Source organism: Watersipora subatra, chromosome 4 (genome assembly GCF_963576615.1).
Source record: "Watersipora subatra chromosome 4, tzWatSuba1.1, whole genome shotgun sequence".
Taxonomy (NCBI): domain Eukaryota; kingdom Metazoa; phylum Bryozoa; class Gymnolaemata; order Cheilostomatida; family Watersiporidae; genus Watersipora; species Watersipora subatra.
The window spans coordinates 40446277-40472220 of record NC_088711.1 but is presented as its reverse complement, the minus strand read 5'-3'; the positions used below and the strand labels follow the sequence as shown (position 1 = coordinate 40472220).

General features: G+C 36.0%; 24 non-coding genes across 24 annotated transcripts; all 24 read right to left on the bottom strand.

Moving 5' to 3' along the window:
- Positions 1-1728: 1728 nt before the first annotated feature.
- On the bottom strand, positions 1729-1800 carry Trnah-gug (transfer RNA histidin (anticodon GUG)). Its single transcript has one exon. It is a non-coding gene; the product is annotated as a tRNA-His (tRNA).
- Positions 1801-4857: 3057 nt separating this feature from the next.
- On the bottom strand, positions 4858-4929 carry Trnah-gug (transfer RNA histidin (anticodon GUG)). Its single transcript has one exon. It is a non-coding gene; the product is annotated as a tRNA-His (tRNA).
- A 3474-nt stretch (positions 4930-8403) lies between these two features.
- Trnah-gug (transfer RNA histidin (anticodon GUG)) lies at positions 8404-8475 on the bottom strand. Its single transcript has one exon. It is a non-coding gene; the product is annotated as a tRNA-His (tRNA).
- Positions 8476-8535: 60 nt separating this feature from the next.
- Trnah-gug (transfer RNA histidin (anticodon GUG)) lies at positions 8536-8607 on the bottom strand. The gene has a single exon. It is a non-coding gene; the product is annotated as a tRNA-His (tRNA).
- A 208-nt stretch (positions 8608-8815) lies between these two features.
- On the bottom strand, positions 8816-8887 carry Trnah-gug (transfer RNA histidin (anticodon GUG)). Its single transcript has one exon. It is a non-coding gene; the product is annotated as a tRNA-His (tRNA).
- A 351-nt stretch (positions 8888-9238) lies between these two features.
- Positions 9239-9310, bottom strand: Trnah-gug (transfer RNA histidin (anticodon GUG)). The gene has a single exon. It is a non-coding gene; the product is annotated as a tRNA-His (tRNA).
- A 1315-nt stretch (positions 9311-10625) lies between these two features.
- Positions 10626-10697, bottom strand: Trnah-gug (transfer RNA histidin (anticodon GUG)). The gene has a single exon. It is a non-coding gene; the product is annotated as a tRNA-His (tRNA).
- A 1578-nt stretch (positions 10698-12275) lies between these two features.
- Trnah-gug (transfer RNA histidin (anticodon GUG)) lies at positions 12276-12347 on the bottom strand. Its single transcript has one exon. It is a non-coding gene; the product is annotated as a tRNA-His (tRNA).
- A 485-nt stretch (positions 12348-12832) lies between these two features.
- Positions 12833-12904, bottom strand: Trnar-gcg (transfer RNA arginine (anticodon GCG)). Its single transcript has one exon. It is a non-coding gene; the product is annotated as a tRNA-Arg (tRNA).
- An 824-nt stretch (positions 12905-13728) lies between these two features.
- Trnah-gug (transfer RNA histidin (anticodon GUG)) lies at positions 13729-13800 on the bottom strand. The gene has a single exon. It is a non-coding gene; the product is annotated as a tRNA-His (tRNA).
- A 68-nt stretch (positions 13801-13868) lies between these two features.
- On the bottom strand, positions 13869-13940 carry Trnah-gug (transfer RNA histidin (anticodon GUG)). The gene has a single exon. It is a non-coding gene; the product is annotated as a tRNA-His (tRNA).
- Positions 13941-15108: 1168 nt separating this feature from the next.
- Trnah-gug (transfer RNA histidin (anticodon GUG)) lies at positions 15109-15180 on the bottom strand. The gene has a single exon. It is a non-coding gene; the product is annotated as a tRNA-His (tRNA).
- A 72-nt stretch (positions 15181-15252) lies between these two features.
- Positions 15253-15324, bottom strand: Trnah-gug (transfer RNA histidin (anticodon GUG)). The gene has a single exon. It is a non-coding gene; the product is annotated as a tRNA-His (tRNA).
- A 2138-nt stretch (positions 15325-17462) lies between these two features.
- On the bottom strand, positions 17463-17534 carry Trnah-gug (transfer RNA histidin (anticodon GUG)). The gene has a single exon. It is a non-coding gene; the product is annotated as a tRNA-His (tRNA).
- Positions 17535-17742: 208 nt separating this feature from the next.
- Positions 17743-17814, bottom strand: Trnah-gug (transfer RNA histidin (anticodon GUG)). Its single transcript has one exon. It is a non-coding gene; the product is annotated as a tRNA-His (tRNA).
- A 1187-nt stretch (positions 17815-19001) lies between these two features.
- Trnah-gug (transfer RNA histidin (anticodon GUG)) lies at positions 19002-19073 on the bottom strand. Its single transcript has one exon. It is a non-coding gene; the product is annotated as a tRNA-His (tRNA).
- Positions 19074-19843: 770 nt separating this feature from the next.
- Positions 19844-19915, bottom strand: Trnah-gug (transfer RNA histidin (anticodon GUG)). Its single transcript has one exon. It is a non-coding gene; the product is annotated as a tRNA-His (tRNA).
- A 72-nt stretch (positions 19916-19987) lies between these two features.
- Trnah-gug (transfer RNA histidin (anticodon GUG)) lies at positions 19988-20059 on the bottom strand. Its single transcript has one exon. It is a non-coding gene; the product is annotated as a tRNA-His (tRNA).
- Positions 20060-21084: 1025 nt separating this feature from the next.
- On the bottom strand, positions 21085-21156 carry Trnah-gug (transfer RNA histidin (anticodon GUG)). The gene has a single exon. It is a non-coding gene; the product is annotated as a tRNA-His (tRNA).
- Positions 21157-21759: 603 nt separating this feature from the next.
- Trnah-gug (transfer RNA histidin (anticodon GUG)) lies at positions 21760-21831 on the bottom strand. The gene has a single exon. It is a non-coding gene; the product is annotated as a tRNA-His (tRNA).
- Positions 21832-23164: 1333 nt separating this feature from the next.
- Trnah-gug (transfer RNA histidin (anticodon GUG)) lies at positions 23165-23236 on the bottom strand. The gene has a single exon. It is a non-coding gene; the product is annotated as a tRNA-His (tRNA).
- A 1183-nt stretch (positions 23237-24419) lies between these two features.
- Trnah-gug (transfer RNA histidin (anticodon GUG)) lies at positions 24420-24491 on the bottom strand. The gene has a single exon. It is a non-coding gene; the product is annotated as a tRNA-His (tRNA).
- A 68-nt stretch (positions 24492-24559) lies between these two features.
- Trnah-gug (transfer RNA histidin (anticodon GUG)) lies at positions 24560-24631 on the bottom strand. The gene has a single exon. It is a non-coding gene; the product is annotated as a tRNA-His (tRNA).
- A 904-nt stretch (positions 24632-25535) lies between these two features.
- On the bottom strand, positions 25536-25607 carry Trnah-gug (transfer RNA histidin (anticodon GUG)). Its single transcript has one exon. It is a non-coding gene; the product is annotated as a tRNA-His (tRNA).
- Between the last annotated feature and the right edge of the window lie 337 nt (positions 25608-25944).

Below are 25944 nucleotides of genomic sequence, written 5' to 3'. Positions count from 1 at the left end.
TGCTTTTTCTAATTGATTGCAAAAATTTTGTCATGAAAATAATAAACTGCCATGACCAAAATACGAATCTGGGTTTTCACGGCCACAACGTCAAGTACTAACCACTATACTATCATGGCTTGCTTTAAATTTTACTGGAATGCTTTTTGTATTCCAGTGTAACGATTCCGTTATCACGACAATAAATTGCTTTGACTAGTATTTGAATCTGGGTTTTCAAGGCTGCAACATAAAATACTAACAATTATAGGATCATGGTTCAGTTTCCATCTTGCTGGGAAGTTTTTTGTTTTCTGATCTAGAAGTTTTTTTATCAGAACATTAGATGCAATGACTAGGAGTCGAACCTGAGTTTTCTCAGTCACAACAAAAAGTAGCAACCGCTCTACTCCAAAGGCATGCTTTCAAATGTCTCGGGATGCTTTTTGTATTACAAATGTGGAGTTTATTTTCCAAGATTTTAAAATGCCATGACCAGGATTCGAACCTGGCTTTTCACAACATCAATGTGAAGTATTAACCGCTATATTATCGTGGCTTGTTTTTTATTTACTGGGATTGTTTTTGCATTCCAATGTGAACTTTTTGTTAGCGAGACATTAAAATGCCATGACCAAGATTCGAACCCGGCTTTTCATGGTTGCGTAATGAAATACTAACCACTATTATATTGTCATAGTTTTGAAATTGCTCGGAGGTTTTTTTCTTTAATGGAAAAGAAATGTCATGAAAATAATGAAATGATATGACCAGGGTTCAAACCTGGGTTTTCACGGCCACAACGTGAAGTTCTGACCACTTTTATACTATCATTGCTTACTTTCAAATTTACTGGGATGTTTTTGTATTCCAATGTAAAGTATTTTTTAGCAAGACAATAAAATGCCATGAACAGAATTCAAACCCGGCTTTTCATGGTTGCGTAATGAAATACTAACCACTATTATATTGTCATAGTTTTGAACTTGCTTGGAGGCTTTTTTTGCTTTAATGGAAAATAATTGTCATAAAAATAATGAAATGCCATGGCAAGGAGTCGGAACTGGGTTTTCACGGCCACAACGTGAAGTACTAACCACTATAATATCATGGCTTGCTTTCAATTCTGCTGGGATGCTTTTTCGATTTGGCTGGAAAAACTTTTATTGTCATAAAAATATTAAAATGCCATGACCAGGATTCGAACCTGGGTTTTCACGGCCACAACATGAAGTACCAACCACTATACTATAATGGCTTGCTTTCAATTCTGCTGGGATGCTTTTTCTATTTGGCTGGAAAAGCTTTGTCATAAAAATAATAAAATGCCATGACCAGCATTCGAACCTGGGTTTTCACGGCCACAACGTGAAGTACTAACTACTATACTATCATGGCTTGCTTAATAATATACTGGAACTCTTTTTGTATTCCAGTGTGAAGAATCTGTTAGCACGACAATAAACTGCTTTGACCAAAATTTGAATATGGGTTTTCATGGCTGCAACATAAAATACTAACAATTATACTATCATGGCTCAGTTTCAAACTTGCTTAGGAGTTTTTTGCTTTCCGATGTAAAAGTTTTGTTAGCAAAACATTAAATGCCATGACCAGGACTCGGGACTGGGTTTTCATGGCCACAACATGAAGTACTAACCACTATACTATTATGGCTTGCTTTCTGTTCTGCTGGGATGCTTTTTCGATTTGGCTGGAAAAACTTTTATTGTCATAAAAATATTAAAATGCCATGACCAGGATTCGAACCTGGGTTTTCACGGCCACAACGTGAAGTACTAATCACTATACTATCATGGCTTGCTTAATAATTTACTGGAACTCTTTTTGTATTCCAGTGTTAAGAATCTGTTAGCACGACAATGAACTGCTTTGACTAGAATTTGAATCTGGGTTTTCATGTCTGCAACATAAAATACTAACCACTATATTATCATGGCTCACTTTCCTACTTGCTGGGAAGTTTTTTGTTTTCCGATCTAGAAGGTTTGTTAGCAGAAATTTAGATGCCATGACTATGAGTCGAACTTGAGTTTTCTCGGTCACAACAAAAAGTAATAACCGCTTTACTCTAAAGGCATGCTTTCAAATGTGTCGGGATGCTTTTAGTATTACATATGGGAGTTTTTTACGCGAAATTGTAAAATGCCATGACCAAGATTCGAACCTGGGTTTCCACGGCCACAACGTGACGTACTAACCACTATTATACAACCACTGTTTACTTTCAAATTTACTGGGATGTTTTTCTATTCCAGTGTAAATTTTTTTTAGCAAGACAATAAAATACCATGACCAGGATTCGAACCTTGGTTTTCACGACATCAACGTGAAGTACTAACCGCTATGTTATCATGGCTTATTTTTTATTAACTGGGATTGTTTCTGTATTCCAAAGTCAATTTTTTGTTAGCGAGACAATAAAATGCCATGACCAGGATTCAAACCCGGCTGTTCATGGTTGCATAATGAAATACTAACCACTATTATATTGTCATAGTTTTGAAATTGCTCGGAGGCTTTTTTGCTTTAATTGAAAAGAATTGTCATAAAAATAACGAAATGGCATGACCAGGATTCGGGACTGGATTTTAATGGCCACAACATGAAGTACTAACCACTATACTCTCATGGCTTGTTTTCAATTCTGCTGGGATGCTTTTTCGATTTGGCTGCAAAAACTTTTATTGTCATAAAAATATTAAAATGCCATGACCAGGATTCGAACCCAGCTTTTCATGGTTGCGTAATGAAATACTAACCACTATACTATAATGGCTTGCTTTCAATTCTGCTGGGATGCTTTTTCTATTTGGCTGGAAAAGCTTTGTCATAAAAATAATAAAATGCCATGACCAGGATTCGAACTTGGGTTTTCACTGCCACAACGTGAAGTACTAACCACTATACTATCATGGCTTGCTTAATAATTTACTGGAAATCTTTTTGTATTCCAGTGTGAAGAATCTGTTAGCACGACAATAAACTGCTTTGACCAAAATTTGAATATGGGTTTTCATGGCTGCAACATAAAATACTAACAATTATACTATCATGGCTCAGTTTCAAACTTGCGTAGGAGTTTTTTGCTTTCCGATGTAAAAGTTTTGTTAGCAAAACATTAAATGCCATGACCAGGACTCGGGACTGGGTTTTCATGGCCACAACATGAAGTACTAACCACTATACTATCATGGCTTGCTTTCTGTTCTGCTGGGATGCTTTTTCGATTTGGCTGGAAAAACTTTTATTGTCATAAAAATATTAAAATGCCATGACCAGGATTCGAACCTGGGTTTTCACGGCCACAATGTGAAGTACTAATCACTATACTATCATGGCTTGCTTAATAATTTACTGGAACTCTTTTTGTATTCCAGTGTTAAGGATCTGTTAGCACGACAATGAACTGCTTTGACTAGAATTTGAATCTGGTTTTTCATGTCTGCAACATAAAATGCTAACCACTATATTATCATGGCTCACTTTCCTACTTGCTGGGAAGTTTTTTGTTTTCTGATGTAGAAGGTTTGTTAGCAGAAATTTAGATGCCATGACTAGGAGTCGAACTTGAGTTTTCTCGGTCACAACAAAAAGTAATAACCGCTTTACTCTAAAGGCCTGCTTTCAAATGTCTCGGGATGCTTTTTGTATTACAAATGTGGAGTTTATTTTCCAAGATTTTAAAATGCCATGACCAGGATTCGAACCTGGCTTTTCACAACATCAATGTGAAGTATTAACCGCTATATTATCGTGGCTTGTTTTCTATTTACTGGGATTGTTTTTGTATTCCAATGTGAACTTTTTGTTAGCGAGACATTAAAATGCCATGACCAGGATTCGAACCCGGCTTTCCATGGTTGCGTGATGAAATACTATCCACTATTATATTGTCATAGTTTTGAAATTGCTCGGAGGCTTTTTTTGCTTTAATGGAAAAGTATTGTCATAAAAATAACAAAATGCCATGACTAGGTATCGAACCTGGGTTTTCACGGTCGCGACGTGAAGTACTAACCACTATACTATCATGGCTTGCTTTCATTTCTGCTGGGATGCTTTTTCGATTTGGCTGTAAAAACTTTGTTATAAAAATATTAAAATGCCATGACCAGGATTCGAACCTGGGTTTTCACGGCCTCCACGTGACGTACTAACCACTATTATACAACCACTGTTTACTTTCAAAATTACTGGGATGTTTTTCTGTTCCATTGTAAATTTTTTTTTAACAAGACAATAAAATACCATGACCAGGATTCGAACCTTGGTTTTCACAACATCAACGTGAAGTACTAACCGCTATATTGTCATGGCTTGTTTTTCATTTACCGGGATTGTTTTTGTATTCCAATGTGAACTTTTTGTTAGCGAGACAATAAAATGCCATGCTTTTTGTATTACATATGCGGAGTTTTTTACGCAAAATTATAACATGCCATGAACAGGATTCGAACCAAGTTTTCACGGCCAAAACGTGAAGTACTGACCACTATTATACTATCATTGTTTACTTTCAAATTTACTGGGATGTTTTTGTATTCCAATGTAATTTTTTTTTATCAAGACAATTAAATGCCATGACCAGAAATCAAACCCGGCTGTTCATGGTTGCAACATGAAATACTAACCACTATTAAATTATCATAGTTTTAATTTTGCTCGGAGGTTTTTTTTGCTTTAATGGAAAATAATTGTCATAAAAATAATGAAATGCCATGACCAGGAGTCGGAACTGGGTTTTAACGGCCACAACGTGAAGTACTAACCACTATATTATCATGGCTTGCTTTCAATTCTGCTGGGATGCTTTTTCTATTTGGCTGGAAAAGCTTTGTCATAAAAATAATAAAATGCCATGACCAGGATTCGAACCTGGGTTTTCACGGCCACAACGTGAAGTACTAACCACTATACTATCATGGCTTGCTTAATAATTTACTGGAAATCTTTTTGTATTCCAGTGTGAAGAATCTGTTAGCACGACAATAAACTGCTTTGACCAAAATTTGAATATAGGTTTTCATGGCTGCAACATAAAATACTAACAATTATACTATCATGGCTCAGTTTCAAACTTGCGTAGGAGTTTTTTGCTTTCCGATGTAAAAGTTTTGTTAGCAAAACATTAAATGCCATGACCAGGACTCGGGACTGGGTTTTCATGGCCACAACATGAAGTACTAACCACTATACTATCATGGCTTGCTTTCTGTTCTGCTGGGATGCTTTTTCGATTTGGCTGGAAAAACTTTTATTGTCATAAAAATATTAAAATGCCATGACCAGGATTCGAACCTGGGTTTTCACGGCCACAATGTGAAGTACTAATCACTATACTATCATGGCTTGCTTAATAATTTACTGGAACTCTTTTTGTATTTCAGTGTTAAGGATCTGTTAGCACGACAATGAACTGCTTTGACTAGAATTTGAATCTGGTTTTTCATGTCTGCAACATAAAATACTAACCACTATATTATCATGGCTCACTTTCCTACTTGCTGGGAAGTTTTTTGTTTTCTGATGTAGAAGGTTTGTTAGCAGAAATTTAGATGCCATGACTAGGAGTCGAACTTGAGTTTTCTCGGTCACAACAAAAAGTAATAACTGCTTTACTCTAAAGGCCTGCTTTCAAATGTCTCGGGATGCTTTTTGTATTACAAATGTGGAGTTTATTTTCCAAGATTTTAAAATGCCATGACCAGAATTCGAATCTGGCTTTTTACAACATCAATGTGAAGTATTAACCGCTATATTATCGTGGCTTGTTTTTTATTTACTGGGATTGTTTTTGTATTCCAATGTGAACTTTTTGTTAGCGAGACATTAAAATGCCATGACCAGGATTCGAACCCGGCTTTTCATGGTTGCGTAATGAAATACTAACCACTATTATATTGTCATAGTTTTGAAATTGCTCGGAGGTTTTTTTTCTTTAATGGAAAAGAAATGTCATGAAAATAATGAAATGATATGACCAGGGTTCAAACCTGGGTTTTCACGGCCACAACGTGAAGTTCTGACCACTATTATACTATCATTGCTTACTTTCAAATTTACTGGGATGTTTTTGTATTCCAGTGTAAAGTTTTTTTTAGCAAGACAATAAAATGCCATGACCAGAATTCAATCCCGGCTGTTCATGGTTGCAACATGAAATACTAACCACTATTATATTATCATAGTTTTAATTTTGCTCAGAGGTTTTTTTTGCTTTAATGGAAAATAATTGTCATAAAAATAATGAAATGCCATGACCAGGAATCGGAACTGGGTTTTAACGGCCACAACATGAAGTACTAACCACTATACTATCATGGCTTGCTTTCAATTCTGCTGGGATGCTTTTTCGATTTGGCTGGAAAAACTTTGTCATAAAAATGTTAAAATGCAATGACCAGGATTTGAACCTGGGTTTTCACGGCCACAACGTGAAGGACTAACCTATATAATATCATGACTTGCTATCAAGCCTGCTGGGATGCTTTTTCTAATTGATTGCAAAAATTTTGTCATGAAAATAATAAACTGCCATGACCAAGATACGAACCTGGGTTTTCACGGCCACAACGTCAAGTACTAACCACTATACTATCATGGCTTGCTTTAAATTTTACCGGAATGCTTTTTGTATTCCAATGTAACGATTCCGTTATCACGACAATAAATTGCTTTGACTAGAATTTGAATCTGGGTTTTCAAGGCTGCAACATAAAATACTAACAATTATAGGATCATGGCTCACTTTCCATCTTGCTGGGAAGTTTTTTGTTTTCTGATCTAGAAATTTTTTTATCAGAACATTAGATGCAATGACTAGGAGTCGAACCTGAGTTTTCTCAGTCACAACAAAAAGTAGCAACCGCTCTACTCCAAAGGCATGCTTTCAAATGTCTCGGGATGCTTTTTGTATTACAAATGTGGAGTTTATTTTCCAAGATTTTAAAATGCCATGACCAGGATTCGAACCTGGCTTTTCACAACATCAATGTGAAGTATTAACCGCTATATTATCGTGGCTTGTTTTCTATTTACTGGGATTGTTTTTGTATTCCAATGTGAACTTTTTGTTAGCGAGACATTAAAATGCCATGACCAGGATTCGAACCCAGCTTTTCATGGTTGCGTAATGAAATACTAACCACTATTATATTGTCATAGTTTTGAAATCGCTCGGAGGCTTTTTTTGCTTTAATGGAAAAGTATTGTAATAAAAATAACAAAATGCCATGACTAGGTATCGAACCTGGGTTTTCACGGTCGCAACGTGAAGCACTAACCACTATACTATAATGGCTTGCTTTCAATTCTGCTGGGATGCCTTTTCTATTTGGCTGGAAAAGCTTTGTCATAAAAATAATAAAATGCCATGACCAGGATTCGAACCCGGCTTTTCATGGTTGCATAATGAAATACTAACCACAATTATATTATCATAGTTTTAAATTTGATCGGAGACTTTTTTTGCTTTAATGGAAAAGTAATGTCATAAAAATAATAAAATGCCATGACTAGGTATCGAACCTGGGTTTTCACGGTCGCAACGTGAATTACTAACCACTATACTATCATGGCTTGCTTTCATTTCTGCTGGGATGCTTTTTCGATTTGGCTGTAAAAACTTTGTTATAAAAGTATTAAAATGCCATGACCAAGATTCGAACCTGGGTTTTCACGGCCTCCACGTGACGTACTAACCACTATTATACAACCACTGTTTACTTTCAAAATTACTGGGATGTTTTTCTATTCCAATGTAAATTTTTTTTTAGCAAGACAATAAAATACCATGACCAGGATTCGAACCTTGGTTTTCACAACATCAACGTGAAGTACTAACCGCTATATTGTCATGGCTTGTTTTTCATTTAACGGGATTGTTTTTGTATTCCAATGTGAACTTTTTGTTAGCGAGACAATAAAATGCCATGCTTTTTGTATTACATATGCGGAGTTTTTTACGCAAAATTATAACATGCCATGAACAGGATTCGAACCAAGTTTTCACGGCCAAAACGTGAAGTACTGACCACTATTATACTATCATTGTTTACTTTCAAATTTACTGGGATGTTTTTGTATTCCAATGTAAAGTTTTTTTAGCAAGACAATTAAATGCCATGAACAGAATTCAAACCCGGCTGTTCATGGTTGCAACATGAAATACTAACCACTATTATATTATCATAGTTTTAATTTTGCTCGGAGGTTTTTTTGCTTTAATGGAAAAGAAATGTCATGAAAATAACGAAATGCAATGACCAGGATTCGGAACTGGGTTTTCACGGCCACAACGTGAAGTACTAACCACTATATTATAATGGCTTGCTTTCAATTCTGCTGGGATGCTTTTTCGATTTGGCTGGAAAAACTTTTATTGTCATAAAAATATTAAAATGCCATGACCAGGATTCGAACCTGGGTTTTCACGGCCACAACGTGAAGTACTAACCACTATACTATCATGGCTTGCTTTCAATTCTGCTTGGATGCTTTTTCTATTTGGCTGGAAAAGCTTTGTCATAAAAATGCCATGACCAGGATTCGAACCTGGGTTTTCACGGCCACAACGTGAAGTACTAACCACTATACTATCATGGCTTGCTTTCAATTCTGCTGGGATGCTTTTTCTATTTGGCTGGAAAAGCTTTGTCATAAAAATAATAAAATGCCATGACCAGGATTCGAACCTGGGTTTTCACGGCCACAACATGAAGTACCAACCACTATACTATAATGGCTTGCTTTCAATTCTGCTGGGATGCATTTTCTATTTGGCTGGAAAAGCTTTGTCATAAAAATAATAAAATGCCATGACCAGGATTCGAACCTGGGTTTTCACGGCCACAACGTGAAGTACTAACCACTATACTATCATGGCTTGCTTAATAATTTACTGGAAATCTTTCTGTATTCCAGTGTGAAGAATCTGTTAGCACGACAAAAAACTGCTTTGACCAAAATTTGAATATGGGTTTTCATGGCTGCAACATAAAATACTAACAATTATACTATCATGGCTCAGTTTCAAACTTGCGTAGGAGTATTTTGCTTTCCGATGTAAAAGTTTTGTTAGCAAAACATTAAATGCCATGACCAGGACTCGGGACTGGGTTTTCATGGCCACAACATGAAGTACTAACCACTATACTATCATGGCTTGCTTTCTGTTCTGCTGGGATGCTTTTTCGATTTGGCTGGAAAAACTTTTATTGTCATAAAAATATTAAAATGCCATGACCAGGATTCGAACCTGGGTTTTCACGGCCACAACGTGAAGTACTAATCACTATACTATCATGGCTTGCTTAATAATTTACTGGAACTCTTTTTGTATTCCAGTGTTAAGGATCTGTTAGCACGACAATGAACTGCTTTGACTAGAATTTGAATCTGGGTTTTCATGTCTGCAACATAAAATACTAGCCACTATATTATCATGGCTCACTTTCCTACTTGCTGGGAAGTTTTTTGTTTTCTGATCTAGAAGGTTTGTTAGCAGAAATTTAGATGCCATGACTAGGAGTCGAACTTGAGTTTTCTCGGTCACAACAAAAAGTAATAACCGCTTTACTCTAAAGGCATGCTTTCAAATGTGTCGGGATGCTTTTAGTATTACATATGGGAGTTTTTTACGCGAAATTATAAAATACCATGACCAGGATTCGAAACTGGGTTTCCATGGCCACAACGTGACGTACTAACCACTATTATACAACCACTGTTTACTTTCAAATTTACTGGGATGTTTTTCTATTTCAATGTAAATTTTTTTTAGCAAGACAATAGAATACCATGACCAGGATTCGACCCTTGGTTTTCACGACGTGAAGTACTAACCGCTATGTTATCATGGCTTATTTTTTATTTACTGGGATTGTTTCTGTATTCCAAAGTCATTTTTTTGTTAGCGAAACAATAAAACGCCATGAACAGGATTCGAACCCGGCTTCTCATGGTTGGATAATGAATTACTACCCACTACTATATTATCATAGTTTTAAAATTGCTCGGAGGTTTTTTTTCTTTAATGGAAAAGAAATGCCATGAAAATAATGAAATGCAATGACCAGAATTCGAACCTGGGTTTTCACGGCCACAACGTGACGTTCTGACCACTATTATACTATCATTGCTTACTTTCAAATTTACTGGGATGTTTTTGTATTCCAATGTAAAGTTTTTTTAGCAAGACAATTAAATACCATGACCAGAATTCAAACCCGGATGTTCATGGTTGCAACATGAAATACTAACCACTATTATATTATCATAGTTTTAATTTTGCTCGGAGGTTTTTTTGCTTTAATTGAAAAGAATTGTCATAAAAATAACGAAATGGCATGACCAGGATTCGGGACTGGATTTTAATGGCCACAACATGAAGTACTAACCACTATACTATCATGGCTTGTTTTCAATTCTGCTGGGATGCTTTTTCGATTTGGCTGAAAAAACGTTGTCATAAAAATATGAAAATACCACGACCAGGATTCGAACCTGGGTTTTCACGGCCACAACGTGAAGTGCTAACCACTATACTGTCATGGCTTGCTTTCAATTCTGCTGGGATGCTTGTTCGATTTAGCTGGAAAAACTTTGTCATAAAAATATTAAAATGCCATGACCAGGATTCGAACCTGGGTTTTCACGGCCACAACGTGAAGTACTAACCCCTATACTATCATGGCTTGCTTTAAATTTTTCTGGAAGGCTTTTTGTATTCCAGTGTAAATATTCCGTTATCATGACAATAAATTGCTTTGACTAGAATTTGAATCTGGGTTTTCATGGCTGCAACATAAAATACTAACCACTATATTATCATGGCTCACTTTTCAACATGCTGGGAAGTTTTTTGTTTTCTGATCTAGAAATTTTGTTAGCAGAACATTAGATGCAATGTCTAGGAGTCGAACCTGAGTTTTCTCAGTCACAACAAAAAGTAGCAACCGCTCTACTCTAAAGGCATGCTTTCAAATGTCTCGGGATGCTTTTTGTATTACAGATGTAGAGTTTATTTTCCAAGATTTTAAAATGCCATGACCAGGATTCGAACCTGGCTTTTCACAACATCAATGTGTAGTATTAACCGCTATATTATCGGGGCTTGTTTTTCATTTACTGGGATTGTTTTTGTATTCCAATGTGAACTTTTTGTTAGCGAGACATTAAAATGCCATGACCAGGATTCGAACCCGGCTTTTCATGGTTGCGTAATGAAATACTAACCACTATTATATTGTCATAGTTTTGAAATTGCTCGGAGGTTTTTTTTCTTTAATGGAAAAGAAATGTCATGAAAATAATGAAATGATATGACCAGGGTTCAAACCTTGGTTTTCACGGCCACAACGTGAAGTTCTGACCACTATTATACTATCATTGCTTACTTTCAAATTTACTGGGATGTTTTTGTATTCCAATGTAAAGTATTTTTTAGCAAGACAATAAAATGCCATGACCAAGATTCGAACCTGGCTGTTCATGGTTGCAACATGAAATACTAACCACTATTATATTATCATAGTTTTAATTTTGCTCAGAGGTTTTTTTTGCTTTAATGGAAAAGAATTGTCATAAAAATAATGAAATGCCATGACCAGGAATCGGAACTGGGTTTTAACGGCCACAACATGAAGTACTAACCACTATACTATCATGGCTTGCTTTCAATTCTGCTGGGATGCTTTTTCGATTTGGCTGGAAAAACTTTGTCATAAAAATGTTAAATGCAATGACCAGGATTTGAACCTGGGTTTTCACGGCCACAACTACTTTTTTTATTTTATTTACTGGGATTGTTTTTTGTATTCCAATGTGAACTTTTTGTTAGCGAGACATTAAAATGCCATGACCAGGATTCGAACCCGGCTTTTCATGGTTGCGTAATGAAATACTAACCACTATTATATTGTCATAGTTTTGAAATTGCTCGGAGGTTTTTTTTCTTTAATGGAAAAGAAATGTCATGAAAATAATGAAATGATATGACCAGGGTTCAAACCTGGGTTTTCATGGCCACAACGTGAAGTTCTGACCACTATTATACTATCATGGCTTGCTTTCAATTCCGCTGGGATGCTTTTTCTATTTGGCTGGAAAAGCTTTGTCATAAAAATAATAAAATGCCATGACCAGGTTTCGAACCTGGGTTTTCACGGCCACATTATGAAGTACCAACCACTATACTATAATGGCTTGCTTTCAATTCTGTTGGGATGCTTTTTCTATTTGGCTGGAAAAGCTTTGTCATAAAAATAATAAAATTCCATGACCAGGATTCGAACCTGGGTTTTCACGGCCACAACGTGAAGTACTAACCACTATACTATCATGGCTTGCTTAATAATTTACTGGAACTCTTTTTGTATTCCAGTGTGAAGAATCTGTTAGCACGACAATAAACTGCTTTGACCAAAATTTGAATATGCGTTTTCGTGGCTGCAACATAAAATACTAACAATTATACTATCATGGCTCAGTTTCAAACTTGCGTAGGAGTTTTTTGCTTTCCGATGTAAAAGTTTTGTTAGCAAAACATTAAATGCCATGACCAAGACTCGGGACTGGGTTTTCACGGTCGCAACGTGAAGTACTAACCACTATACTATAATGGCTTGCTTTCAATTCTGCTGGGATGCTTTTTCTATTTGGCTGGAAAAGCTTTGTCATAAAAATAATAAAATGCCATGACCAGGATTCGAACCCGGCTTTTCATGGTTGCGTAATGAAATACTAACCACAATTATATTATCATAGTTTTAAATTTGATCGGAGACTTTTTTTGCTTTAATGGAAAAGTAATGTCATAAAAATAATAAAATGCCATGACTAGGTATCGAACCTGGGTTTTCACGGTCGCAACGTGAAGTACTAACCACTATACTATCATGGCTTGCTTTCATTTCTGCTGGGATGCTTTTTCGATTTGGCTGTAAAAACTTTGTTATAAAAATATTAAAATGCCATGACCAGGATTCGAACCTGGGTATTCACGGCCACAACGTGAAGTACTAACCACTATTATACTATCACTGTTTACTTTCAAATTTACTGGGATGTTTTTGTATTCCAATGTAAAAGATTTTTAGAAAGACAATAAAATGCCATGACCAGGATTCGAACCTTGGTTTTCACAACATCAACGTGAAGTACTAACCGCTATATTGTCATGGCTTTTTTTTTTATTTACTGGGATTGTTTTTGTATTCAAATGTGAACTTTTTGTTAGCGAGACGATAAAATGCCATGCTTTTTGTATTACATATGCGGAGTTTTTTACGCAAAATTATAACATGCCATGACCAGGATTCGAACCTAAGTTTTCAGGGCCAAAACGTGAAGTACTGACCACTATTATACTATCATTGTTTACTTTCAAATTCACTGGGATGTTTTTGTATTCCAATGTAAAGTTTTTTTAGCAAGACAATTAAATGCCATGACCAGGATTCAAACCCGGCTGTTCATGGTTGCAACATGAAATACTAACCACTATTATATTATCATAGTTTTAATTTTGCTCGGAGGTTTTTTTTGCTTTAATGGAAAATAATTGTCATAAAAATAATGAAATGCCATGACCAGGAGTCGGAACTGGGTTTTCACGGCCACAACGTGAAGTACTAACCACTATACGATCATGGCTTGCTTTCAATTCTGCTGGGATGCTTTTTCGATTTGGCTGCAAAAACTTTTATTGTCATAAAAATATTAAAATGCCATGACCAGGATTCGAACCTGGGTTTTAACGGCCACAACGTGGAGTACTAACCACTATACTATCATGGCTTGCTTTCAATTCTGTTGGGATGCTTTTTCTATTTGGCTGGAAAAGCTTTGTCATAAAAATAATAAAATGCCATGACAAGGATTCGAACCTGGGTTTTCACGGCCACAACATGAAGTACTAACCACTATACTATCATGGCTTGCTTTCATTTCTGCTGGGATGCTTTTTGTATTCCAGTGTAAAGATTTTGTTATCACGACAATGAACTGCTTTGACTAGAATTTGAATCTGAGTTTTCATGGCTGCAACATAAAATACTAACAATTATAGGATCATGGCTCACTTTCCATCTTGCTGGAAAGTTTTTTGTTTTCTGATCTAGAAGTTTTTTATCAGAACATTAGATGCAATGACTAGGAGTCGAACCTGAGTTTTATCAGTCACAACAAAAAGTAGCAACCGCTCTACTCTAAAGGCATGCTTTCAAATTTCTCGGGGTGCTTTTTGTATTACAAATGTAGAGTTTATTTTCCAAGATTTTAAAATGCCATGACCAGGATTCGAACCTGACTTTTCACAACATCAGAGGTGAAGTATTAACCGCTATATTATCGTGGCTTGTTTTTTATCTACTGGGATTGTTTTTGTATTCCAATGTGAACTTTTTGTTAGCGAGACATTAAAATGCCATGACCAGGATTCGAACCCGGCTTTTCATGGTTGCGTAATGAAATACTAACCACTATTATATTACCACAGAGGTTTTTTTTCTTTAATGGAAAAGAAATGTCATGAAAATAATGAAATGATATGACCAGGGTTCAAACCTGGGTTTTCACGGCCACAACGTGAAGTTCTGACCACTATTATACTATCATTGCTTACTTTCAAATTTACTGGGATGTTTTTGTATTCCAATGTAAAAAAAATTTTAGCAAGACAATAAAATGCCATGAACAGAATTCAAACCCGGCTTTTCATGGTTGCAACATGAAATACTAACCACTATTATATTATCATAGTTTTGATTTTGCTCAGAGGTTTTTTTTTGCTTTAATGGAAAATAATTGTCATAAAAATAATGAAATGATATGACCAGGGTTCAAACCTGGGTTTTCACGGCCACAACGTGAAGTTCTGACCACTATTATACTATCATTGCTTACTTTCAAATTTACTGGGATGTTTTTGTATTCCAATGTAAAAAAATTTTTAGCAAGACAATAAAATGCCATGAACAGAATTCAAACCCGGCTGTTCATGGTTGCAACATGAAATACTAACCACTCTTAAATTATCATAGTTTTAACTTTGCTCAGAGGTTTTTTTTGCTTTAATGGAAAAGAATTGTCATAAAAATAATGAAATGCCATAACCAGGAATCGAACCTGGGTTTTAACGGCCACAACGTGGAGTACTAACCACTATACTATCATGGCTTGCTTTCAATTCTGCTGGGATGCTTTTTCGATTTGGCTGAAAAAACTTTTATTGTCATAAAAGTATTAAAATGCAATGACCAGGATTTGAACCTGGGTTTTCACGACCACAACATGAAGTACTAACCACTATACTATCATGGCTTGCTTTCAATTCTGCTGGGATGCTTTTTCGATTTGGCTGCAAAACATTTTGTTAGCGAACCCGGCTGTTCATGGTTGCGTAATGAAATACTAACCACTATTATATTGTCATACTTTTGAAATTGCTCGGAGGCTTTTTTTGCTTTAATGGAAAAGTATTGTCATAAAAGTAACAAAATGCCATGATCAGGATTCGGAACTGGGTTTTGTCGGCCGCAACGTGAAGTACTAACCACTATACTATCATGGCTTGCTTTCAATTCTGCTGGGATGCTTTTTCGATTTGGCTGGAAAAACTTTTATTGTCATAAAAGTATTAAAATGCCATGACCAGGATTCGAACATGGGTTTTCACAACCACAACGTATAGCCATGAACCACTATACTATCATGGCTTGCTTAATAATATACTGGAACTCTTTTTGTATTCCAGTGTGAAGAATCTGTTAGCACGACAATAAACTGCTTTGACCAAGATTTGAATCTGGGTTTTCATGGCTGCAACATAAAATACTAACAATTATACTATCATGGCTCAGTTTTAAACTTGCTTAGGAGTTTTTTGCTTTCCGATGTAAAAGTTTTGTTAGCAAAACATTAAATGCCATGACCAGGACTCGGGACTGGGTTTTCATGGCCACAACATGAAGTACTAACCACTATACTATCATGGCTTGCTTTCAATTCTGCTGGGATGCTTTTTCGATTTGGCTGCAAAAACTTTTATTGTTAGCACGACAATAAACTGCTTTGACCAAGATTTGAATCTGGGTTTTCATGGCTGCAACATAAAATACTAACAATTATACTATCATGGCTCAGTTTTAAACTTGCTTAGGAGTTTTTTGCTTTCCGATGTAAAAGTTTTGTTAGCAAAACATTAAATGCAATGACCAGGATTCAAACCTGGGTTTTCACGGCCACAACGTGAAGTACTAACCACTATACTATCACGGCTTGCTTAATATTATACTGGAATGCTTTTTGTATTCCAGTGTAAAGATTTTGTTATCACGACAATGAACTGCCTTGACTAGAATTTGAATCTGGGTTTTCATGGCTGCAACATAAAATACTAACCACTATATTATCATGGCTCACTTTCCAACTTGCTGGCAAGTTTTTTGTTTTCTGATCTAGAAGGTTTGTTAGCAGAACATTAGATGCCATGACTAGGAGTCGAACCTGAGTTTTCTCGGTCACAACAAAAAGTAGTAACCGCTGTACTCTAAAGGCATGCTTTCAAATGTGTCGGGATGCTTTTAGCATTACATATGGGAGTTTTTTACGCGAAATTATAAAATGCCATGACCAGGATTCGAACCTAGGTTTTCACGACATCAACGTGAAGTACTAACTGCTATTTTATCATGGCTTATTTTTTATTTACTGGGATTGTTTCTGTATTCCAAAGTGAATTTTTTGTTAGCGAAACAATAAAATGCCATGAACAGGATTCGAACCTTGGTTTTCACGACATCAACGTGAAGTACTAACTGCTATTTTATCATGGCTTATTTTTTATTTACTGGGATTGTTTCTGTATTCCAAAGTGAATTTTTTGTTAGCGAGACAATAAAATGCCATGAACAGGATTCGAACCCGGCTTTTCATGGTTGGATCATGAAGTACTAACCACTACTATATTCTCATAGTTTTGAAATTGCTCGGAGGTTTTTTTTCTTTAATGGAAAAGAAATGTCATGAAAACAATGAAATGCAATGACCAGGATTCGAACCTGGGTTTTCACGGCCACAACGTGACGTTCTGACCACTATTATACTATCATTGCTTACTTTCAAATTTACTGGGATGTTTTTGTATTCCAATGTAAAGTATTTTTTAGCAAGACAATAAAATGCCATGACCAGAATTCAAACCCGGCTTTTCATGGTTGCAACATGAAATACTAACCACTATTAAATTATCATAGTTTTAACTTTGCTCAGAGGTTTTTTTTGCTTTAATGGAAAAGAATTGTCATAAAAATAATGAAATGCCATAACCAGGAATCGGAACTGGGTTTTAACGGCAACAACATGAAGTACTAACCACTATACTATCATGACTTGCTTTCAATTCTGCTGGGATGCTTTTTCGATTTGGCTGGAAAAAATTTGTCATAAAAGTAATAAAATGCCATGACCAGGATTCGAACCTGGGTTTTCACGGCCACAACGTGAAGTACTAACCACTATACTATCATGGCTTGCTTTCAATTCTGCTGGGATTTTTTTTCGATTTGGCTGGAAAAACTTTGTCATAAAAGTAATAAAATGCCATGACCAGGATTCAAACCTGGGTTTTCACGGCCACAACGTGAAGTACTAACCACTATACTATCTTGGCTTGCTTTCAATTCTGCTGGGATGCTTTTTCGATTTGGCTGGAAAAAATTTGTCATAAAAGTAATAAAATGCCATGACCAGGATTCGAACCTGGGTTTTCACGGCCACAACGTGAAGTACTAACCACTATACTATCTTGGCTTGCTTAAAATATTACTGGAATGCTTTGTGTATTCCAGTGTAAAGATTCCGTTATCACGACAATAAATTGCTTTGACTAGAATTTGAATCTGGGTTTTCATGGCTGCAACATAAAATACTAACCACTATATTATCATGGCTCACTTTCCAACTTGCCTGGAAGTTTTTTGTTTTCTGATCTATAAGTTATTTTATCAGAACATTAGATGCAACGACTAGGAGTCGAACCTGAGTTTTCTCAGTCACAACAAAAAGTAACAACCGCTCTACTTTTAAGGCATGCTTTCAAATGTCTCGGGATGCTTTTTGTATTTCAAATGCGGAGTTTATTTTGCAAGATTTTAAAATGCCATGACCAGGATTCGAACCTGGCTTTTCACAACATCAATGTGAAGTATTAACCGCTATATTATCGTGGCTTGTTTTTTATTTACTGGGATTGTTTTTGTATTCCAATGTGAACTTTTTGTTAGCGAGACATTAAAATGCCATGACCAGGATTCGAACCCGGCTTTTCATGGTTGCGTAATGAAATACTAACCACTATTATATTGTCATAGTTTTGAAATTGCTCGGAGGCTTTTTTTGCTTTAATGGAAAAGTATTGTCATAAAAATAACAAAATGCCATGATCAGGATTCGGAACTGGGTTTTTGTCGGCCACAACAAGAAGTACCAACCACTATACTATAATGGCTTGCTTTCAATTCTGCTGGGATGCTTTTTCTATTTGGCTGGAAAGGCTTTGTCATAAAAATAATAAAATGCCATGACCAGGATTCGAACCCGGCATTTCATGGTTGCATAATGAAATACTAACCACAATTATATTATCATAGTTTTAAATTTGATCGGAGACTTTTTTTGCTTTACTGGAAAAGTATTGTCATAAAAATAATAAAATGCCATGACTAGGTATCGAACCTGGGTTTTCACGGCCACAACGTGAATTACTAACCACTATACTATCATGGCTTGCTTTCATTTCTGCTGGGATGCTTTTTCGATTTGGCTGTAAAAACTTTGTTATAAAAATATTAAAATGCTATGACCAGGATTCAAACCTGGGTTTTCACGGCCACGACGTGAAGTACTAACCACTATACTATCATGGCTTGCTTTCAATTCTGCTGAGATGCTTTTTCGATTTGGCTGGAAAAACTTTTATTGTCATAAAAATATTAAAATGCCATGACCAGGATTCGAACCTGGGTTTTCACGGCCACAACGTGAAGTACTAACTACTATACTATCATGGCTTGCTTAATAATTTACTGGAACTCTTTTTGTATTCCAGTGTGAAGAATCTGTTAGCACAACAATATACTGCTTTGACCAAAATTTGAATATGGGTTTTCATGGCTGCAACATAAAATACTAACAATTATACTATCATGGCTCAGTTTTAAACTTGCTTAGGAGTTTTTTTCTTTCCGATGTAAAAGTTTTGTTAGCAAAACATTAAATGCCATGACCAGGGTTCGAACCTAGGTTTTCACGACCACAACGTGAAGTACTAATCACTATTATACTATCACTGTTTACTTTCAAATTTACTGGGATGTTTTTGTATTCCAATGTAAAAAAATTTTTAGCAAGACAATAAAATGCCATGACCAAGATTCGAACCTTGGTTTTCACGACATCAACGTGAAGTACTAACCGCTATATTATCATGGCTTGTTCTTTATTTACTGGGATTGTTTTTGTATTCCAATGTGAACTTTTTGTTAGCGAGACAACAAAATGCCATGACAATGATTCGAACCCGGCTTTCCATGGTTGCATAATGAAACACTAACCACTATTATATTATCATAGTTTTGAAATTGCTCGGAGGTTTTTTTTGCTTTAATGGAAAAGAATTGTCATAAAAATAATGAAATGCCATGACCAGGATTCCGGACTGGGTTTTCACGGCCACAACATGAAGTACTAACCACTATACTATCATGGCTTGCTTTCAATTCTGCTGGGATGCTTTTTCGATTTGGCTGCAAAAACTTTTATTGTCATAAAAATATTAAAATGCCACGACCAGGATTCGAACCTGGGTTTTCACGGCCACAACGTGAAGTACTAACCACTATACTATCATGGCTTGCTTTCAATTCTGCTGGGATGCTTTTTCGATTTGGCTGCAAAAACTTTTATTGTCATAAAAATATTAAAATGCCACGACCAGGATTCGAACCTGGGTTTTCACGGCCACAACGTGAAGTACTAACCACTATACTATCATGGCTTGCTTAACATTTTACTGGAATGCTTTTTGTATTCCAGTGTAAAGATTTTGTTATCACGACAATGAACTGCTTTGACTAGAATTTGAATCTGAGTTTTCATGGCTGCAACATAAAATACTAACAATTATAGGATCATGGCTCACTTTCCATCTTGCTGGAAAGTTTTTTGTTTTCTGATCTAGAAGTTTTTTATCAGAACATTAGATGCAATGACTAGGAGTCGAACCTGAGTTTTCTCAGTCACAACAAAAAGTAGCAACCGCTCTACTCTAAAGGCATGCTTTCAAATGTCTCGGGGTGCTTTTTGTATTACAAATGTAGAGTTTATTTTCCAAGAATTTAAAATGCCATGTCCAGGATTCGAACCTGGCTTTTCACAACATCAGAGGTGAAGTATTAACCGCTATATTATCCTGGCTTGTTTTTTATTTACTGGGATTGTTTTTGTATTCCAATGTGAACTTTTTGTTAGCGAGACATTAAAATGCCATGACCAGGATTCGAACCCGGCTTTTCATGGTTGCGTAATGAAATACTAACCACTATTATATTACCACAGAGGTTTTTTTTCTTTAATGGAAAAGAAATGTCATGAAAATAATGAAATGATATGACCAGGGTTCAAACCTGGGTTTTCACGGCCACAACGTGAAGTTCTGACCACTATTATATTATCATTGCTTACTTTCAAATTTACTGGGATGTTTTTGTATTCCAGTGTCAAGTTTTTTTAGCAAGACGATTAAATACCATGACCAGGATTCAAACCCGGCTGTTCATGGTTGCAACATGAAATACTAACCACTATTATATTATCATAGTTTTAATTTTGCTCACAGGTTTTTTTGCTTTAATGGAAAAGAATTGTCATAAAAATAATGAAATGCCACGACCAGGAATCGGAACTGGGTTTTAACGGCCACAACATGAAGTACTAACCACTATACTATCATGGCTTGCTTTCAATTCTGCTGGGATGCTTTTTCGATTTGGCTGGAAAAACTTTGTCATAAAAATGTTAAAATGCAATGACCAGGATTTGAACCTGGGTTTTCACGACCACAACATGAAGTACTAACCACTATACTATCATGGCTTGCTTTCAATTCTGCTGGGATGCTTTTTCGATTTGGCTGCAAAACATTTTGTTAGCGAACCAGGCTTTTCATGGTTGCGTAATGAAATACTAACCACTATTATATTGTCATAGTTTTGAAATTGCTCGGAGGCTTTTTTTTGCTTTAATGGAAAAGTATTGTCATAAAAGTAACAAAATGCCATGATCAGGATTCGGAACTGGGTTTTGTCGGCCGCAACGTGAAGTACTAACCACTATACTATCATGGCTTGCTTTCAATTCTGCTGGGATGCTTTTTCGATTTGGCTGGAAAAACTTTTATTGTCATAAAAGTATTAAAATGCCATGACCAGGATTCGAACCTGGGTTTTCACGGCCACAACGTATAGCCATGAACCACTATACTATCATGGCTTGCTTAATAATATACTGGAACTCTTTTTGTATTCCAGTGTGAAGAATCTGTTAGCACGACAATAAACTGCTTTGACCAAGATTTGAATCTGGGTTTTCATGGCTGCAACATAAAATACTAACAATTATACTATCATGGCTCAGTTTTAAACTTGCTTAGGAGTTTTTTGCTTTCCGATGTAAAAGTTTTGTTAGCAAAACATTAAATGCCATGACCAGGATTTGAACCTGGGTTTTCACGACCACAAGGTGAAGTACTAACCACTATACTATCACGGCTTGCTTAATATTATACTGGAATGCTTTTTTGTATTCCAGTGTAAAGATTTTGTTATCACGACAATGAACTGCCTTGACTAGAATTTGAATCTGGGTTTTCATGGCTGCATCATAAAATACTAACCACTATATTATCATGGCTCACTTTCCAACTTGCTGGCAAGTTTTTTGTTTTCTGATCTAGAAGGTTTGTTAGCAGAACATTAGATGCCATGACTAGGAGTCGAACCTGAGTTTTCTCGGTCACAACAAAAAGTAGTAACCGCTGTACTCTAAAGGCATGCTTTCAAATGTGTCGGGATGCTTTTAGTATTACATATGGGAGTTTTTTACGCGAAATTATAAAATGCCATGACCAGGATTCGAACCTAGGTTTTCACGGCCACAACGTGACGTACTAACCACTATTATACAACCACTGTTTACTTTCAAATTTACTGGGATGTTTTTCTATTCCAATGTAAATTTTTTTTAGCGAGACAATAAAATACCATGACCAGGATTCGAACCTTGGTTTTCACGACATCAACGTGAACTACTAACTGCTATATTATCATGACTTATTTTTTATTTACTGGGATTGTTTTTGTATTCCAATGTGAACTCTTTGTTAGCGAGACATTAAAATGCCATGACCAGGATTCGAACCCGGCTTTTCATGGTTGCGTAATGAAATACTATCCACTATTATATTGTCATAGTTTTGAAATTGCTCGGAGGCTTTTTTTGCTTTAATGGAAAAGTATTGTCATAAAAATAACAAAATGCCATGATCAGGATTCGGAACTGGGTTTTGTCGGCCGCAACGTGAAGTACTAACCACTATACTATCATGGCTTGCTTTCAATTCCGCTGGGATGCTTTTTCGATTTGGCTGGAAAAACTTTTATTGTCATAAAAGTTTTAAAATGCCATGACCAGGATTCGAACCTGGGTTTTCACGGCCACAACGTATAGCCATGAACCACTATACTATCATGGCTTGCTTAATAATTTACTGGAACTATTTTTGTATTCCAGTGTGAAGAATCTGTTAGCACGACAATAAACTGCTTGGACCAAAATTTGAATATGGGTTTTCATGGCTGCAACATAAAATACTAACAATTATACTATCATGGCTCAGTTTTAAACTTGCTTAGGAGTTTTTTGCTTTTCGATGTAAAAGTTTTGTTAGCAAAACATTAAATGCCATGACCAGGACTCGGGACTGGGTTTTCATGGCCACAACGTGAAGTACTAACCACTATACTATCATGGCTTGCTTTCAATTCTGCTGGCATGCTTTTTCGATTTGGCTGCAAAAACTTTTATTGTCATAAAAATATTAAAATGCCATGACTAGGATTCGAACCTGGGTTTTCACGGCCACAACGTGAAGTACTAACCACTATACTATCATGGCTTGCTTAATATTATACTGGAATGCTTTTTGTATTCGAGTGTAAAGATTTTGTTATCACGACAATGAACTGCCTTGACTAGAATTTGAATCTGGGTTTTCATGGCTGCAACATAAAATACTAACCACTATATTATCATGGCTCACTTTCCAACTTGCTGGGAAGTTTTTTGTTTTCTGATCTAGAAGGTTTGTTAGCAGAACATTAGATGCCATGACTAGGAGTCGAACCTGAGTTTTCTCGGTCACAACAAAAAGTAGTAACCGCTGTACTCTAAAGGCATGCTTTCAAATGTGTCGGGATGCTTTTAGTATTACATATGGGAGTTTTTTACGCGAAATTATAAAATGCCATGACCAGGATTCGAACCTAGGTTTTCACGGCCACAACGTGACGTACTAACCACTATTATACAACCACTGTTTACTTTCAAATTTACTGGGATGTTTTTCTATTCCAATGTAAATTTTTTTTAGCAAGACAATAAAATACCATGACCAGGATTCGAACCTTGGTTTTCACGACATCAACGTGAAGTACTAACTGCTATATTATCATGGCTTATTTTTTATTTACTGGGATTGTTTCTGTATTCCAAAGTGAATTTTTTGTTAGCGAGACAATAAAATGCCATGAACAGGATTCGAACCCGGCTTTTCATGGTTGGATCATGAAGTACTAACCACTACTATATTCTCATAGTTTTGAAATTGCTCGGAGGTTTTTTTTCTTTAATGGAAAAGAAATGTCATGAAAACAATGAAATGCAATGACCAGGATTCGAACCTGGGTTTTCACGGCCACAACGTGACGTTCTGACCACTATTATACTATCATTGCTTACTTTCAAATTTACTGGGATGTTTTTGAATTCCAATGTAAAGTATTTTTTAGCAAGACAATAAAATGCCATGACCAGAATTCAAACCCGGCTTTTCATGGTTGCAACATGAAATACTAACCACTATTAAATTATCATAGTTTTAACTTTGCTCAGAGGTTTTTTTTGCTTTAATGGAAAAGAATTGTCATAAAAATAATGAAATGCCATAACCAGGAATCGGAAATGGGTTTTAACGGCAACAACATGAAGTACTAACCACTATACTATCATGGCTTGCTTTCAATTCTGCTGGGATGCTTTTTCGATTTGGCTGGAAAACATTTGTCATAAAAGTAATAAAATGCCATGACCAGGATTCGAACCTGGGTTTTCACGGCCACAACGTGAAGTACTAACCACTATACTATCATGGCTTGCTTTCAATTCTGCTGGGATTTTTTTTCGATTTGGCTGGAAAAACTTTGTCATAAAAATATTAAAATGCCATGACCAGGATTCGAACCTGGGTTTTCACGGCCACAACGTGAAGTACTAACCACTATACTATCATGGCTTGCTTGAAATATTACTGGAATGCTTTTTGTATTCCAGTGTAAAGATTCCGTTATCACGACAATAAATTGCTTTGACTAGAATTTGAATCTGGGTTTTCATGGCTGCAACATAAAATACTAACCACTATATTATCATGGCTCACTTTCCAACTTGCCTGGAAGTTTTTTGTTTTCTGATCTATAAGTTATTTTATCAGAACATTAGATGCAATGACTAGGAGTCGAACCTGAGTTTTCTCAGTCACAACAAAAAGTAACAAACGCTCTACTTTTAAGGCATGCTTTCAAATGTCTCGGGATGCTTTTTGTATTTCAAATGCGGAGTTTATTTTGCAAGATTTTAAAATGCCATGACCAGGATTCGAACCCGGCTTTTCATGGTTGCGTAATGAAATACTAACCACTATTATATTGTCATAGTTTTGAAATTGCTCGGAGGTTTTTTTTCTTTAATGGAAAAGAAATGTCATGAAAATAATGAAATGATATGACCAGGGTTCAAACCTGGGTTTTCACGGCCACAACGTGAAGTTCTGACCACTATTATACTATCATTGCTTACTTTCAAATTTACTGGGATGTTTTTGTATTCCAGTGTAAAGTTTTTTTTAGCAAGACAATAAAATGCCATGACCAGAATTCAAACCCGGCTTTTCATGGTTGCAACATGAAATACTAACCACTATTATATTATCATATTTTTAATTTTGCTCAGAGGTTTTTTTTGCTTTAATGGAAAATAATTGTCATAAAAATAATGAAATGCCATGACCAGGAATTGGAACTGGGTTTTAACGGCCACAACATGAAGTACTAACCACTATACTATCATGGCTTGCTTTCAATTCTGCTGGGATGCTTTTTCGATTTGGCTGGAAAAACTTTGTTATAAAAATATTAAAATGCCATGACCAGGATTTGAACCTGGGTTTTCACGACCACAACATGAAGTACTAACCACTATACTATCATGGCTTGCTTTCAATTCTGCTGGGATGCTTTTTCGATTTGGCTGGAAAAACTTTGTCATAAAAATGTTAAAATGCAATGACCAGGATTTGAACCTGGGTTTTCACGGCCACAACCCGAAGGACTAACCTATATAATATCATGACTTGCTATCAAGCCTGCTGGGATGCTTTTTCTAATTGATTGCAAAAATTTTGTCATGAAAATAATAAACTGCCATGACCAAGATACGAACCTGGGTTTTCACGGCCACAACGTCAAGTACTAACCACTATACTATCATGGCTTGCTTTAAATTTTACTGGAATGCTTTTTGTATTCCAGTGTAACGATTCCGTTATCA